This window comes from Petaurus breviceps, unplaced genomic scaffold, assembly GCF_028583685.1.
Source record: "Petaurus breviceps papuanus isolate PSGF00001 unplaced genomic scaffold, PetGlider_PUasm1.0 37, whole genome shotgun sequence".
Classification (NCBI taxonomy): domain Eukaryota; kingdom Metazoa; phylum Chordata; class Mammalia; order Diprotodontia; family Petauridae; genus Petaurus; species Petaurus breviceps.
The window spans coordinates 337,455-354,248 of NW_027186296.1; the positions used below are offsets into that span (position 1 = coordinate 337,455).

General features: G+C 36.6%; 1 long non-coding RNA gene across 1 annotated transcript in view; it reads left to right on the forward strand.

The window, feature by feature from the left end:
• LOC138168381 (uncharacterized) overlaps positions 1–2,924 on the forward strand; it is a 216,813-nt gene extending 213,889 nt beyond the window's left edge. The window contains exon 5 of the long non-coding RNA XR_011170096.1: positions 2,803–2,924. This is a non-coding gene — a long non-coding RNA (uncharacterized lncRNA). The remainder of the gene's footprint in view (positions 1–2,802) is intronic.
• The last annotated feature ends 13,870 nt before the right edge of the window (positions 2,925–16,794 follow it).

Consider the following 16,794-nt stretch of genomic DNA (forward strand, 5'->3'; position numbering starts at 1 on the left):
CTATCTATCTATCTATCTATCTATCTATCTATCTATCTATCTATCTATCTATCCACACACACATATATATATATAATATATAGAGAGAATGTGTATATATACATACATGTATACATACAGACATATATAAATGCCTATATATTATTGATCATACCTTCAATATCATTGACATAGGGAACTTCCCAGTCAGTAGCCAGTCAGCAAACTTTTATTAAGCTCTTAATATGTGTCAGGCACTATTCTAAAAATGGTGATAAAAAAGGGAGCAAAAACATGGTGTCTGTCCTCAAGGAGCTCACATTCTAATAGGTACTCCCTTCAATCACTGCAAATTGGCCTGTGTTCTGCAATTTTTAACTTTAGAGACTTGTCTGGGTCACTGAGCGTTTAAGTGAATTGCCCAATCTCACCTAACCCGTATGTGCAAGAAGCAGAATTCAAACTCATATTTTCTTGTCACTAAGGTCAACTCTTTATCCACTACACCACTCTGATGTGGATGTAAATATGAAAGCATATACATAATACATTAAAAAAGGCATCTTAATAGGGGTTGGAGTGGGGAGAAGAAAATGACATTAGGAGCAGAGGGAACTCATTTGGAAGGTGACATTTGAACTGAGTTGTGAAGGAAGTCAGGGAATTTTAAGATCTGGAGTTGAAGGGAGAGAAAATATTCCAGGAAGAGGGAACAGCCAGTACAAAGGCACTGAGGTGGGAGATGGAGAGTTGTGTAAGGATTATAGCAAATAGTCTAATAATGAGCAGGAGGGATGGAAAGAGATTGGGTTGTGAAGAGCTTTAAATGTCAAACAGAGTTTACATTTTATTCTATTGTCAATAGAGAGCTGTTGGACCTTGTTGAGTTTGCTGTTGTTCAGTCATTTTACTTGTGTCCAACTCTTCATCATGCCATATGGGGTTTTCTTGATAAAGATCCTGGAGTGGTTTGACATTTCCTTCTCCAGCTCATTTTTTTTTATAGATGAGGAAATAGAGGCAAATAAGATTAAGTAGCTTACCCAGGGTCACACAACTAGTAAGTATCTGAGGCTTGATTTGAACTCAGGTCCTTCTGACTCCAAACCCAGCATTCTATCCACTGCACCACCCAGCTGCCCCCTAAGGTATGACCTGTGCTTTTAGAAACTCACTTTGGCAGTTGTGTGGAAGATGGATTAGAGTGGAGAGGGAGACCTGAATCATAAAATGAGGTATCTAGAGGAGAACCCCTAGCACATTAGGTAGATCCCATTGCCATGGAAGACTTAGATGACTAAGATAAGAGTTGCATCGATGATAGTGCATGAATAGGTAAAAATTATGAGCTCACAGATCATCATACTCACGTCATCATGGCTCAGAAATCCCTTCGTCCTAGAACATCACTTTTGTCCTGCTTTTCAACCCCGAGGTCCCCTTCCTTTGATTGGATGGCTCATCTTAGACCCTCCATTTAAGGAGGATGCCTAAATCAGCCATCTCTGTTTCTCTCCGAGCTGTACTCCAGACTTCTCTATCATGCTCCCCCTTTTATCTCCCTTATGTATTATCTTCCCCCATTAAGATATAATCATTTTGAGGGCAGAGACAGTCTTTCAGAACTTTTTACAGTCCCCGAAAAGAAGCATTGTTAAGCATTTGGTTGTTACAGTGAGAGCCTGCTTTTCTGAATGGAAACAAATGTATGTGTTGTTGCTCTTGTTGCCTGGGTATATTTCGTCTACTTTCCTTGCAGTATCTTGCCCAAATCACAGTAACTTAGAGATGGATCAGGATTGCATATAGTTCCCATTGATGTTAAAATTTAGTTAAAATGGAATGAGAGAGAAAAGAGAAGAATGTTTTAATAATTAGGTTCAGATTATATAATAAATATTTGTTGACTGACTAGACACCAGGAATGGTCCAGAATTTTTCCAGTCCCTGGAAAGAAGTATTGTTGAGCATCTGGTTGTTATAGTGATAGACTGCTTTATTGGATGGAAATGTATGTGTGTGTGTGTGTGTGTGTGTTGTTTGGGTGCGATGGTCTGATTCTACTTCCCTGTTTGTGTGTCTCTGCATGTGTTGTTTTGGTGTGTTTCTACTTTCCTGCTTGCCCAAATCACACTAGTTTAGATGAATTAAGGCTTGATTCAGTTCCTGTTGATGTCAAAATTTACTTAAAATGGAATGATAGGGGAAGGTAAAGAATATTTTAGTAAATAGGTTCACATGATATCATAAATGAAAAATTTCTTGTGATGGACTCCACAAGTGAAAGAAGTCCAAAAGATCCCACCAGCATCACCCTACTTTAGCATAGTGTAATGCACTCTATCCCTTTCTCATTTCTGTCTTGCTCAATAACTGCATTTCATTCTATTTCTTCTCTAGTACCAAGCACTTCTAAAAGCCTTTTATTCCCTTGATACTTTCAAGTTCATTTACTTTTACTCAACTTGTTTTCTAGTCTATCATCTCAGCTCTGACTTTGACTTCTGCAGTTTTGTGGAGGAGGAGATGTTAGAAACCTCAAACTCCCAGCCTCATCAAGATTTAAAACAGATACAGTTAAGGATCCTCCAAACTGTCGATAACACACCATTTTTATTTTTGATTAGAGGACTCTATTTCCTTCATCCTATATTTTTATGTTTCTATCTCGGGAATATGAACCTTGATTTTTATGAGGAATAACTATTCAAAGGGATGATGAGGACTTAAAAAAACAAAAAAGTACGAAATGCATTGTAAAAATTAGCAATAAATCTTCCAACTCTGAAGAAAGTGACAACCTTTACTTCTTTTTCTCCACAGTGCATGTAGTAGATACTGAATCAGTTCTTGCTATTAACAAATGAATAAACGAATGGATGGACCATACACTAAAGAAGTGAAGAGGTGTGACATATGGAATTTTAAGCCATGTTTCTCTGAAGAACATTATTCCTTGCAATTTGGTCTATTTAAAGTATATATGGTTGGTGCTTTTAAAGAATTCTAGAGTGCAAAGTATTATTATTGACTATTTAACATTTGCTAAACATCAACATTGTGCAGCACTTCTGACTCTCCAAAATTTGGAATGGTTTCTGCCTATCAAAATCCCAAAGTGAATTTGTCAATTAATTCCAAAAGATGGAGGAGTAGGGACATGTGAGAGTAATGTTTAGTCTCTGAGACTCCAAGTCTGAGATATGGATGTTCCATTACTATGTGCTGACATCTAACAAACTCCGAATTCTGGGTTTATAATACAATCTTCAATTTGCTAAATCCATAGGAATTCCTTCCACCCTTTACCAACATAAGAGATGTCCATGAGATGATGAAAGCCCCTTGCAATCAAAAGGGGTTTGGCATAAAATGAGATGGCAGGTTGTACTGGTGGATGATTTCTGAGCCATTTTTGTCAAAACTAATTTTCAATGGAAAATATAGAAACCTTTTGGTACTTTAAATGCTGAGATTCAATTTCAATTGGAAAGCAGGCCATTAAGGAAGGAATGGGGGCAATGGATCCTCAGAAAAAGAGACATCAAAACCCAACTCTTAATATATAGTAAGTCTCCAACTAGCATCTTTATCCCTCTTACCTCCTTACTTTGTTAGCTAAATGTGCATTGTGTACTTGAAAGCTTTAGCATCTCAGCTAACAATGCACTTTTCATTACTCAAAGCTTTAAAGAAAAGATCTCCTCCTTGATAATTTTGCAGTTCTAAAGATGAGATTGTCATAAAATGTCCAGCCATATAAGATCAGAATTAAATCATTTGTAAGCAAAGTAGCTTAGAAACTAGCAAATAATATCTTAGACTTCCTGTATTCTTCTCTTTATTCACGACACTATACCATAGGTAATTTTGAAATGGCAGCCCTCCATTTATTGTACAATTATGTTATGTTATTTTCCTATTGCCACAGAGCTTCCATGAAGCATGCTCCATATATGCCTGAAGAGTTTACCTTGTATGAATATTTGCATTAAATAAATGAAAATTCACCTCTTTCTAAAGATATCATGCAGAGACACAAAAGTGTTCCCTGCTATTAGGAATGGTCTCGTACAGACTATAAAAATTGTAAATGAATTTTTGGTTGATTTGTTCCATTTATATAAAATAGATTGAACATGTAGCTTTATGAAAATGTGTTTATTTAACCAGAAACCACAAATATTTGTAAAAATGCACCTTTCTTTTTAACTTCTAATTTCCTGAATTTTTTTTTATGAATGTTCACACTGATTTTTATTGAATTGTAAGCTAAAATAAATGTACCAGTGGGATTTTGTGGTTCTTTTTTCCAACAAAATATTTTTTGGGAGGATACTACATAAGTTTTAGTGATGTGATTGATGTCAAGTCGAAATAAAATGTGTGCAGTGGTAGATAGAGCAAACCCAAGGCTACTTTTTCTGTGAATATTAAGCAGTTCAAGTCTAAGCATCAACTACAATGAATGATTGAAAGCTCCCAGAGTAATTATATATTTTTATTGTTATTAAAAAAACCCACATGTCCATAATTTTATTATTTGCCACCTTAGCAAGACAGAATATGATTCTTTTATTTATATAGTAATTTCATTACTATTCAAAATGGTTAGGAGGCCAAAATCGAAATGGCAATTTCCATTGTGTGTGTTGGTGATTGTTCCCTGTTCTACACAAAGAGCATATAAATATATATATATATATATAATATAATAATTAGTGTTTTGAAATAGAAATTAAATAACAGTTGAAGAAAAAATTGCATATCGAGAAATGAAGTCGAGGAACAAATCTATTTTGGTTATACTGTCGGTAATTCATGCTAGATAATCATGAGCCCAGCAGTTAATGACCTCTACTCTGATACATTAAGTCCAACCAAAGATAATGGTGTCCTGTGTAAATTAACAAACCCAGTGGTAAACTTGCTTCTGATTCAGCGGGAGACAGTGTGCAAATTAGCATTAGTTCTTAATAAGATCAGTGTCCTGCAATCTACAATTCTATAGTGCTCATAACGCTGTCTCTTTTCAGGTGAAAATTTTTTCTCCTGAGGACACTTGCACAATACCTCGTCTTGACAGAGGATTGTCGTCCTCCTAATCAGACCCCCATTTTAAAACTTTCCCCATTTCTTACACTTTCCCGCTGTGCCAGCTACTGTGAGTTGTTGGGAATGATTATTCATTTGTAAGCTTCTTTAATAACATTTTCTTTAGAAGTTGAGGTGCCCAGCCGAGCCAACCAAGGATTTGATTTTATAATTATAACTCTTCCACAAAAGTAATGGTCACTCTCTGGGCAATCCTAGATGAATTTATCGATCGCAGTTGATCCTTTCTAAAAAGAAAAATATTTATGAATTGTTTTGTCAAGTGAAATAGCTGCAGTCACCTTGGTGAAGGTAAAAATATTGAATGATTGTTTGGGACACTCCATCCCCTAGGCTGTGACTCTGTACAACACTAGATTTGGACAGATGCGATACACAGAGAGAAGGACTTTGACATGAAGAACTTCTTGGTTTCTTTAAAGTAATTTTAAAAAATGAAGTTTGAGAAATTACATATTTTAAACAATTTTTAAAAACTTCTCTTTGATATGTTATATATATATGCATATATATGTGCTATTTTATTTGAAATAGATATGTTTAGCTTTTTTATAGAGTAAATCCTCAGAAATATAGAGTGCTCAAATTTTGGTTATACAATTTAAGTAGTAACATATAGATGTATATACATATGATCTTTACCTACAAGTGTACATCTGCATACATATCTGTATACATACTAGGGTGCATGTGTTTACCCTGGGGTTATATACACACATGACAAAGTATGCAAGTATATTTTTATCTGAATTGCCGGGCAAGTCTTCCTACATTTATCGTGAAGTTCTTCAAGAAAAAAAAGTTTAATCTGTGGATCTTGTCTGAAGAAGGCTCTCACTGTAAAATGTTTACCTTCTGTGACACATACTATTATTTCATGATTATGTTAAAATACACTTAAAGAGTTTTACATGTTAACCAGCTACTAAGAATGCCTTAATAGAGTACTAATTTTTGTTCGAGGTGTCTCGACAATTTGAATTTTATATGCATGCATTATGTTTTCTTAAAATGGGGAAATTATGCATCTGAAGGAATCTGTCTCGAATAATGGGGTTCTATAGAGGTTACTTTAATCACATTCACCAGCAGTTATAGCTGTTTTACATCTTATTTGCAACAAAAGGGAACTCTAATTATCTTCCAAAAGAGCATAAAATGGTGTGCCTTGCTGCTGATGTAATGTTGATTCCTGAATGCTGCTGATAGGAACTGACAACTAAATGCATGTCACACTTTTCAGAAATCAGTGGTGGTGACAGGATAACCACCTTTTGTGACCTGGGAACCAGAAGAGGGGGGATAGATTTGCCTGTTAAGTAGAAACAATTTGCTGGGATTTTTTTTTTTCACTTTTTAAAAGAAAAATACTCTTGTAGCTGGGTTATCAATGATTTCTTTAATTATACTAAACTTCCTTTTGTGGCTCAAATTCTAAAAGCTACCTATTGTCATTATCTGGATATATTGAATATTAGCACAGCATACTATATAGATAGGAAGGGAGGGAGGGAAAGAAGGGAAGAGAGACAGACAGAGAGAGAGAGAGAGAGAGAGAGAGAGAGAGAGAGAGAGAGAGAGAGAGAGAGAGAAACAGAAACCATTGGCCTTTATTTCCTTCCATGGTTCTTCTTTTCATTCCCCCACACAGGTAAGCACATATTTATACATGATATTAAAGTACTGGACGTATGATTAACATGTGCTTGCAGTTTTATTTCCGACACACAGAGATCTCATTTATAAATACAAATGAGATGCACAGAGCCTATTACAAAATATTAAAATTAGAATTGAAGAGAGTACTGCACATTTTAAGGACTGACTGCGGCACTCATATTATACAGTGTTTGTAAGATTGAACTGGTCGACTCTGAGCCCCAGATATGAAATTAATCAGAGCAAGTATATAATATACTGCAAATAACCAACCTGTACCAGAGGACTTGATTTAAGATTCACATTAAGGGATGGTTGGTGAGCTGGCCTGGAAAAAAAAAAGTCATACTCATCCATACATGGTATATTCGGATATACAGAACTGAGACTGCAAACCTGAGGTTGAACATTTGTGGAGAACAATGCCTATCCAGGGCATTGACATAGTTTCTCTGTCTCTGGGTCTCTGTCTCTCTCTGTCTCTTATCTGTCTCTCTCCAGTCTCTTTGTATCTTCTTCCCTTTCTTCCTTCGTACACCTTTTATTGCTTCCCCCTCTCTCCCTTTTTCTCCCCCCCCCTCCAACTCCCCACCCCTTCCTCTTCTGTTTACTTTCCTTTAAATAAATGTTGGCTGCCACATTCTGATTGAAAATATATTAATTTGAATGAATGTCAGAAACTGACGCCTCTTGTAAGTACTTTGTAAAATGGTTGGTAGATGGGAATGAGGACTGCAGATGTGAAGAGTGGTTGAGAAATTTTCGTAGATAACCTAAGCCTAAGTAATTGTTTGAGCTCCAGATTTATTTATTTTTATTTTATTTTTTTGAAAATGTATAACAGACCAAATTATCAGTTTGCTGCAAAGTTTGGAACTTGAAAAGTACAATTAGCTCTTTATGTTTTAAAAGTAATTTCTCTACATTTTGGAATTATTTTCACCGTATTAAGATTGTTTTCCCCACTCATTACCCAGCTGTGTTCTAGGCAGAAGATTGCAGTATTATAGACTTAGATGGAAACTCAAAGGTCATGTAGTTGAATCCCCTAATTTTACAGATGAGGAAACTGAGGCTCAGAGTAGATGACTGATTTTCCCATGGCCACATATGTAGTAATATAACTGGGATTCAAACTCAGTTCTCTGCTCCAAATAAAACTCTCTCTAATTTTATTTTTCATTCTGGTGGACATTACAAATAGAATTCTGATAGTATAAAAAAAACCTCAATGATCTTGTTATGTTATATCAGAATGACTTTTTTAAACCTATGTTCTAGCTTTTGGAGTCAGTGAACATGGGTTTGAATCTTGGCTCTTCAATTTATAATATATGTGAACATGGATGAGTAATTAAGTCCCTCTAAACTTCTCTTTTCTAATCTGTAAGATGAGAGGAGGGTGAAATAAATGACCTCTAAAATCCCCTTTAATTCCAATATAAATACAATTATCTTCTATAAGGAACTGACTCTAAATAATTTTTCATTTGGACACATATTTTGTTTCATGTTTTTAAGGATACTAATCAGGGGAACCTCCTGATCTCTTGACCTGGGCATTTCTCTCTGAGTTGGGCAGGAATACTTTGGCCCTGTGGGGTTAGACACATGTTTTGGCCCCTTGTTCAAAAACATTTGCAACCAGAGTCTCCAGATTGGTTTTGTGACTCCCAGGAAATGGAGATTATATTGAAGATTATTGGTAACACATCAAGGAAGAGCTATCACCTCAGTAGTGGATAAGAGTTACAGGGGAAAAAAATCTCCTTTTATAAAGCTGGGCACCACAGTGGCACAGTACATAGAGTGCTGGGCCTGGAGTCAGGAAGACTTAAGTTCAAATCAGGCATCAGACACTTACTAGCTGTGTGACCCTGAGCAAGTATTTTAACCCTGTTTGCCTCAGTTTCTTTATCTGTAAAATGAGCTGGAGGAGAAACAGCAAATCATTCCAGTATCTTTGCCACAAAAATCTCCAAAGAGGTCACAAGGCATCTGAAATGACTGAAAACGACTAAACAACAACCTTTAAGGCAGTCTCACTGTTAGATAACAGCTGGTGCCAATTTTCCTTTGACTTTCAGGTGAGAGTGGAATGATTCCCTCTTTTCCCTTTTTCTCCAGTGGATATAGCATCTGGACACCTGGCAGCAACAATATGTCCTTGTCCAAGTGAGCTTGAATCTAGATCTCAAGTATCTGGCTCAAGGGTGGTAAACACGGCCTTGAGGTCATATGTGGCCTTCTAGGTCCTTGGGTACAGCCTTTTGACTAAGTCCAAGTTTTACAGAACAGATCCTTTTTTTAAAGGGGATTTATTCTGTGGTGTTTTGAGTCAAAGGGCCACACTCGAGGACCTAGGTTGTCGGTTCCCCACCCTTGCACTGACTGCTCTTTCTGATTTGCATCTATTTCCTCAAGTATAGGTAACTGAACAGTGTTTATGAGATAAAGAGGTTTTGAGTCTGGATGCTAGTTGCCCAGTAGCTGCTTTTTACAACAGCTTTTCAGAAGAGAAAATCTTTACTACCAGGAAGATTATGTAGCTGAAGGGCTAAAGCCAAAGTTGTGTTTTTCTTATCAGGAAATCTAGTCTTCTGAGATGTTCATACAGAGTAGATCTGATATGAAAGTACAGTATTTGTTCCACATTTATTTTAAGTTGTTTTACCTCCTAGGATAATATAATATATGATGGGTTATTGTTGCATTTTAAGCATTTTGTAAATGCATATTTACTAATCTTGCTTTTTAAGTATTCCTTTTGTGACAAGGGAAAAAATAGCTGTCCTATACCTGGTCTATAATATGTATATTGAATACTTTTCCAGAAAAGACCCTGTTAATAATTCATGTAATAGGAGACTCTAGACATCAGCCATAGCTAAATTTTATATTAGAGATTTTCTCTAGGGTTCTACTCTGGGATGCAGGCATAATGAGTCAGAGAAATCAAGGAAAACCCTGATCCCTTCTCTTTGGAGTCTTGTTCTCTAGAATTGAGCCTGATCTAGTGTTGACCCAAGGCTATGGGTGACATATATAAACATATATGTCCTTTCTGTGTCTTCTAAATTTTGAGAGGGACTGAAAAATCATGTTCTTAATTAGTACAGAAGTGCATTCTTTTTGTCACATATAAAAATCCTCTTACTGGTTTTATGAGTCTTTAAGAGTCATAGAAAGTGACAAGTGAAAAATAATCACTATTTCTTTTTTTTTTTTTAGCAAAAATTCACTTTTATTTAGCACGCTCTGAGTGCATAATGCTAAACCAGTTGCTGTAGGAAGACATAGTCCACTCTCTTGAGGAGCTTACAATCTAATTAAGGTGATAGGTCACATGTCAGGATTTACAGAACACCTCAAAAGCAATATGTTCACAAGTATAAATTAACTTGGTACTGAGCAGGTAACTGGGAGATCCATCATTAATCTTGTTGAATTGAATTAAATTGAATTAAGAGCAAATGGATTGGAAGTAGAGTGGACGGTAGAGGCTGGGTGATTTAGTACCCATCATCTTCCTTACAGTTATTAAAACCTTCACCATTCTTTATCTATATCTCATTTGATCCTCACACCAACTTTGTGAGAGAGCTTGTTATGGTAGTACCATCCCTATTTTAAAAATGAGGAAACTGAGGCACAGAGAAATTAGGTACTTTGCCATTTTAAAGCACTATGTTACTGTTACTAGTGATGGTGATGATGATGATGATGAGGAGGAGGAGGAGGATTTCCTTAAAATCATAGACTCTCAACTGGAAGGGACCTTAGAGGTCATTGAGTTCAACTCTCTTATCTTACAGAAAAATAAACTGAGACCTAAGTTTAAGTAACATGCTCAAGGTCACACAGGTAGAAAGGTCATCTAGAACCAGAGTCATAGAATGCTGGACTTGAAAAAAAAACCCTGAGTTAATTTAGTCTAACTTTTCTCTATGATATTCTTTGTATATGGACATAAAAGCTGTGCTCATACACTTCTTATGGCTAAGAGCTTGCTCACAACTTCAAAAGGCAGTCCATTCTGCTGTTTAATGGTGATTGTTAGAAAATTACTCCTTATATTCTACTAAAATTGGCACCCTAAATTCTACCTCTCAGCCCTGCTTCTTTCCCCTGGAGCTAAATAGAATTAAGACAAGTCTGTTTTCCACCTGAAAGTTCTTCAAATATTTGAATATTAATTTAACAAATATGTGAAAACAGTTTCATGTCTATCTCTTCCTCTTCTCTGCTGCCCTTCTCTTTTCCAGCACAATTATCACAAGTTCCTTTAATTATTCCTCATGATGTGGTTTCCAGTAATTTCATTATCCTGGTTGCCTGCCTCTGTATGCACTCTAGTTTGTCAATGTCTCTCCTAAAAGGCGATAGCCAGACTTTAACTCAATATTTCAGTGCAGTCTGACCAATGTAGAATATAGTGAGGCTGTTACTATTTTTTTCAAAGCATTTGGGGTTAAGTAACTTGCTCAAGGTTACACGGCCAAGTGTTTCTGGGTGGATGCTAAGTGTCTGAGCCTGGATTCAATCCCCAGGTCATTCCGACACTGGAGCCGGTGCTCTTACTCGCTGTGCTGCCTGGCTGCCCCGAGGCTGTTACTATTTTGATCTGGACACTAATTCCACTAATTCTGGCCAAGTTTGTTAGACTTTTTCACATCCAGATCCTATCATACTTGTGAACAAATCTCCTATCTCTTTTCCCACATGTATTGGTATGATGCCACCTCATTCTTATCTTGCACTTAGGTATTCGATTTAAGCAGTTTATTCCTCCTCTGGATTCTTGTGTAATTTTCTTTGTACCTCTCTTGTCTATTTACCCCATTCTACTTTGTATGATAATCATTTGTGTAGTATGACTCACCTCCCTTAATGATACCTTGAAAATAATGCTGAAAGGGAAAAGGAAGAAGACTAAAGAGAAAAGAAAGGTAGAGAGAAAGAAGGAAAAGAGGGAGGGAGAGAGAGGTAGTGGGAAAAGAAAAAAGAAAATGAAGAAAAGGTAAGAGCAAGAGAATAAACATTTATATTGCACCCACTATATGTCAGACACTGTGCTAAACAATTTACAAATATGTCATCTGATGCTCAAAACAACCCTGAGAGGTAGGTGCTATTATTATATTCATTTTACAGTTGAAGAAACTGAGGTAGACAGGGTTAAGTGACTTTTCCAGGGCCACATAGGTAGTATGATTCTGAGGCTGGATTATTAGTGGTAACTGATATAAAAATATTGCAAGAACATACCCAGAACTTTCCTGCCTTCTTCTTGAGGGTCATGTGCCTGACTTGGGGTTGAAGAAACTTAAGATCATGAAATGTTTCCCTTTTTGACTATTGAACAGGAAGAACCAATGCTTGACTCAGAGGAATGTTAAAAGGGTTCACCTGACCCACCCTTAGTCTCTCTCCTTTTCTGGCTGCATATTATGTCAAGAAAGGCAGAGGGAGAAGGATGGTGCTCTCCACACATAACTCCCAAGAGCATGGCAACTGTAGTACATGTGGTAGATAGAACCGTGGCTCAGCTAGACAACTTCTTCTGATTTGTATTTCTTTGCTTGCATATAAAAAACAAACTAACAGTGATTTTCAGATCATGTGTTGAATCTTGGAGGCAGTTTCATGAATCCTAGAGGATGGGAGATGTTAGATCTCTTAGTCAGAAGTAACTGGTAACAGTTTTTGTATCATAGAAGATTACAATGGACAAGAACAGGTGTTTGTGGACAGGTTTTAGAGGGTCTATGAACTTTGGGGGGGGGAGTCACATCCTTATTTTGATTTACTTCTGATTGAAATTGAGAATTTCCTTCAATTATGAATATAGGCTACAAGCCCCAGTATATATATATAAACAGGTGTCTGCGAGTCACCAATAGAAGGTATCCAAGATATTTTCAAATCATAATACAATTGTTTCAGATATCTTAAATATCATTTATGGCTCAAAATTATTGTAGTTATTAGGCTTGTAGTTATATCTACATGATTGCACTTTTTTTTACAGATTATATTTCCACATGATTGGGTTCCTTTGTAATTCAAAGCATTTTATGTATTTTAAAACATGATTCAGGTGATAGATTGATAGACTTCAGAAGATTACCAAAAGGGTTCAAGATACAAATAAGCTTAAGAATCCCTGTTCTTGAGAGAGTTGGGCTTGACTAGAATCTTTCATCTTGCCGTCTTTGCTATCTGTGAGTCTCCTCCATCCTCTCTTCAGGATAAAAAGCACTATTTTCCTCAAGTTATCATAACAAGTCAGAGTTTCAAGTCTGTCACCATTCTGGTTTTCCCATGTCTGGATACCACCTTGTCACATGTCCCAGACATGTAGGTTAATTGCTGTAGGGAACTCCTGGTGTACAAACTCTCTCCACCAAAACAGATTAGCAATGAACTTGTCTATTACTTCTAGTGTTAGAATTATCTTGAGCATAGAGAGTTTAAGGGACTTGCCTACTCATGCAACTCATATGTATTAGAGGCAGATCTTGAGCCTGAGTGTTCCTACTTCTGAGGCCACCTTTGTATTCAACCCATACTGTTTCTATCCATTATTCTCAGCCAGTCACACTGTAGGCATTGATCAAGTGATTTATCCTAGAAATATGATGCCCAGAATTGACTACAATAGTCTAGGTATGATTGGACCAGGGCAATGTGCAGTAGTATTTTCATCTGCTTTTTTCTGGGTCATATACTTCTACTAGGGCAACTAGATGGCACGATGGATAGAATGCTAGTCCTCAAGTCAGCAGGACCTGAGTTCAAATCTGGTCTCATATACTTACTAGCTGTATGATCCTGGACAAGTCACTTAACAATGTTTGCCTCAGTTTCTTCATCTGTCAAGTGACCTGGAGAAGGAAATGGCAAACCACTTCATTATCTTTACCAGGAAAATTCCTAATGGGGTCAAGAGGAATCAGACATGACTAACAAACAGTACAAACAGATCCTTCTATTAATATAACCTAAGATTGTGTTAGCTCTTTTGAGTACTCTGTCATGATACATAACTGAATTTTATTTCCATTTCTATTCTTTCACTTCCCCCCACCCCGCCCCTCAAAGTAAGTACCTACTATGTGCAAGGTATTGTAGTAATTGTCTGGAATACAGAGATAAAAATGTTTCAGTCCTTGACCTCAATGAGTTTACTTGAGGAGTAGAAATGAACCATACATGACAGTACATCAGTTATATGGGAAATGACAGGTGGAAGAGTATGAAGTTACCTCTTTCTGTATAAAGTACTTTTTATTCTGTAGTTTTGAACTCCTATGAAACTGAGTGGAATTGTGTGGGTGTGGGGTTGGAGAAAGAGGGGGGAAAGGGTGGAGGGGAGAAAGATCTGCAAACCCAGAAACCCATAGTACAATGGGAGAAGAGACAAAAAGAAAGAACTGGGTCATTTTTTTTTCTGTTTCTTCTTCAGGCTAAAGAATCTTAACAATCTTTAAGTATTAAGAATTTTTATGTGAAATAGGATGACAATCTATTCTCTTGTTCATTAAAAAGGAAAGAAAAAAGACTGGGAAAGTGAAGTTCTTATTATAAATAGGTGTACTTTGTCTACATATAGTAGGAGCATTTCCCAGAATATGTTTCATGGAAATAATTTCCTAGGGTGAAAGTTATTTATTGAGAAGCCCCACTGAAAGGGATTCTGTTACATGACCATAAAGGGACAGACAAAAATTAATAAGGGATTAGATGGGTGAATGAATGAATGAAAAAGCATTTGTCAAAGGCTTAATATGTGATAAGTCCTGTGCACAATTCTTAGACGCTTACTAGCTATGTGACCCCAGGCAAATCACTTACCCCTGTTTACCTCAGTTTCCTCATCTGTAAAATTAACTGGAGAAGGAAATGGCAAACCACTTCAGTATCTTTGAGAACAGTGGTCACTAAGAGTTGGATATGACTGAAAACGATTAAGCAAGAACAACTATGCTGACCACTGGAGATACAAATGGGGAAAAAAGTATGGCAGTCACTGTTCTACAAGTACTTGTATTCTAATAGGGAACATGTCTGTATTATTGTATTCGGAGGTAGATTAAGGACAGATGAGCTCCATGGGCAAAAGTCTTAAGGAGCTCCATCCCACACAGTAAACATAAAAGTTGCCCTCAAAATAACAAGCCATGTATACAGAGAACTCTCCACCAAAGAGTGATTACAGATTCTCAAAGGTTATTGAGGAGAGAGGAATTCAAGTTTGCACAGTGTCTATCAAACTAGCAAGATTTTGAGTATGATCCCAGCAGCAGAATAGATGTTTGTTGCCTGAGGAGCAGCAACTCCACCCCCCCCCCCCAAGTTCATTACTAGATTAGCTGCAGGAATTTATAGTCTGAAGACAAAGAGGACTTGTGATGTCTGTTAATGGAAGTAATGCCAACATTGCTGAATCCACAGATCCTTGAAGTATTATGCAAGGATCATGCTTAAATTTACTTTAAAATAGGAACAAGACATTGATTTCATTCCACTAGATCCCTTGCTTCTTCTATAGTTGCAGAAAGACCTGGGTTTAAATGCTACTCCCTCAGACATCTTCTGGCTGGGCAAATCATTTGATCTCTATGTGCCCAAACTTCCTTGTCTGAAAAAGGAGAGAATCTAAATGTATGATTGTTCAAAAGTCTTTGAAACTCAGCTCAAGCTCCACCTCTTACCTAACGTCTTCCCCGATCCTCCCAACATATATCTTATATTTACATACTTTATATGTGTACATATTTATATATGTTCATATTTTCTCCCCAATAGAATATATTTCTTGAGGGCAGGTACAATTTCATTTTTGTCTTTTTATCCCTAGTATATAGCATATACTATAGATGCTTAATAAATTGTTATTGTTTAATAGATTGATCAAAGGGAATCATTTAATGGAAAATGGAGTTAAGTGGTCCTCAATAACCTGGGGACTCTGAGACAATTTCCCCCTTTGGTATTGTTCTATTCATCTCACAACTACAGACCATTCACAGTGATGGGGTTGCAGTACAAAATGGGCAGTTTTGGTTTGACATTTTCTTTTGGGAAAGTGGAATGTTGTGCTGAATTCATTACTTCTCTAAACCAATGGGAAAAGGATATAAAATATCCTTTTCCCAGATTCCTTTTTGCTCTGAAATCAGTTGAGTAAACATCAGCAGAGTAATTCCTATTTGCTAAGATCCTTTGAGAGATCTCAGGTCTAATATTTTAATGATTCATCTTTCTACATAGACTTCCCAGATTGAGTTGGCTTATTTCACTGTACGGTACATATGGTACTTCATACACCCTCTACTGCAGTCAGCACTTTTGTGAGGTAGATTTGATATTCATGGAGCATTCATGTTTAAATCTTCAAGAGGCATGAATATGGCTATTGCTGAAAATATCCTTTTTTCATCTAAATGTTGAGTTCTAGTTTTCCCTATTATCTAGGTTGGCTAGGGGGACAGCTGGCAAATATGAGCACTGATAGTCAAGCTACTTTATTTTTAATATCCTAGAAAACCTGAAGAACTATTTTACCACCTTCTAATTTACAGTTTTATAGACTATTTGGTATAAAGATATTGAATAATTTTTAAAGAATTGGTTTGATTTTTTGTCTGTGGCATATTCAATTCAATAAATATTTATTAAGTACCTACTATTAGGTGCTATGCTAAGCTTTGGGCACCCAAATAAGAAATAGACAGTTCCTGCCCTCGAGGAGTTTACAATCTAAGGAGGGAAGATAATACACAAAAGGAAGATGAAAAGTATAAAGTAGGGGAAGATATAGGAAGTCTACCAAGGAGTTCCTGGCTTGGGAATGATGTTCCATGGAATTGCAACCAAGTTGAGCTGCTGAAGGAAAATGGATAGCCCTGGAAAGTTAAGATTTTAGAAGGAATTTATTGCTCCATCCAATCAAAGGAGAGAGGCAACTGAGAGAGTTAATAAAGCATGGAATATTAAAAATGGAGTCAATATGCATGGTGATGAGCTTTTAGGTGA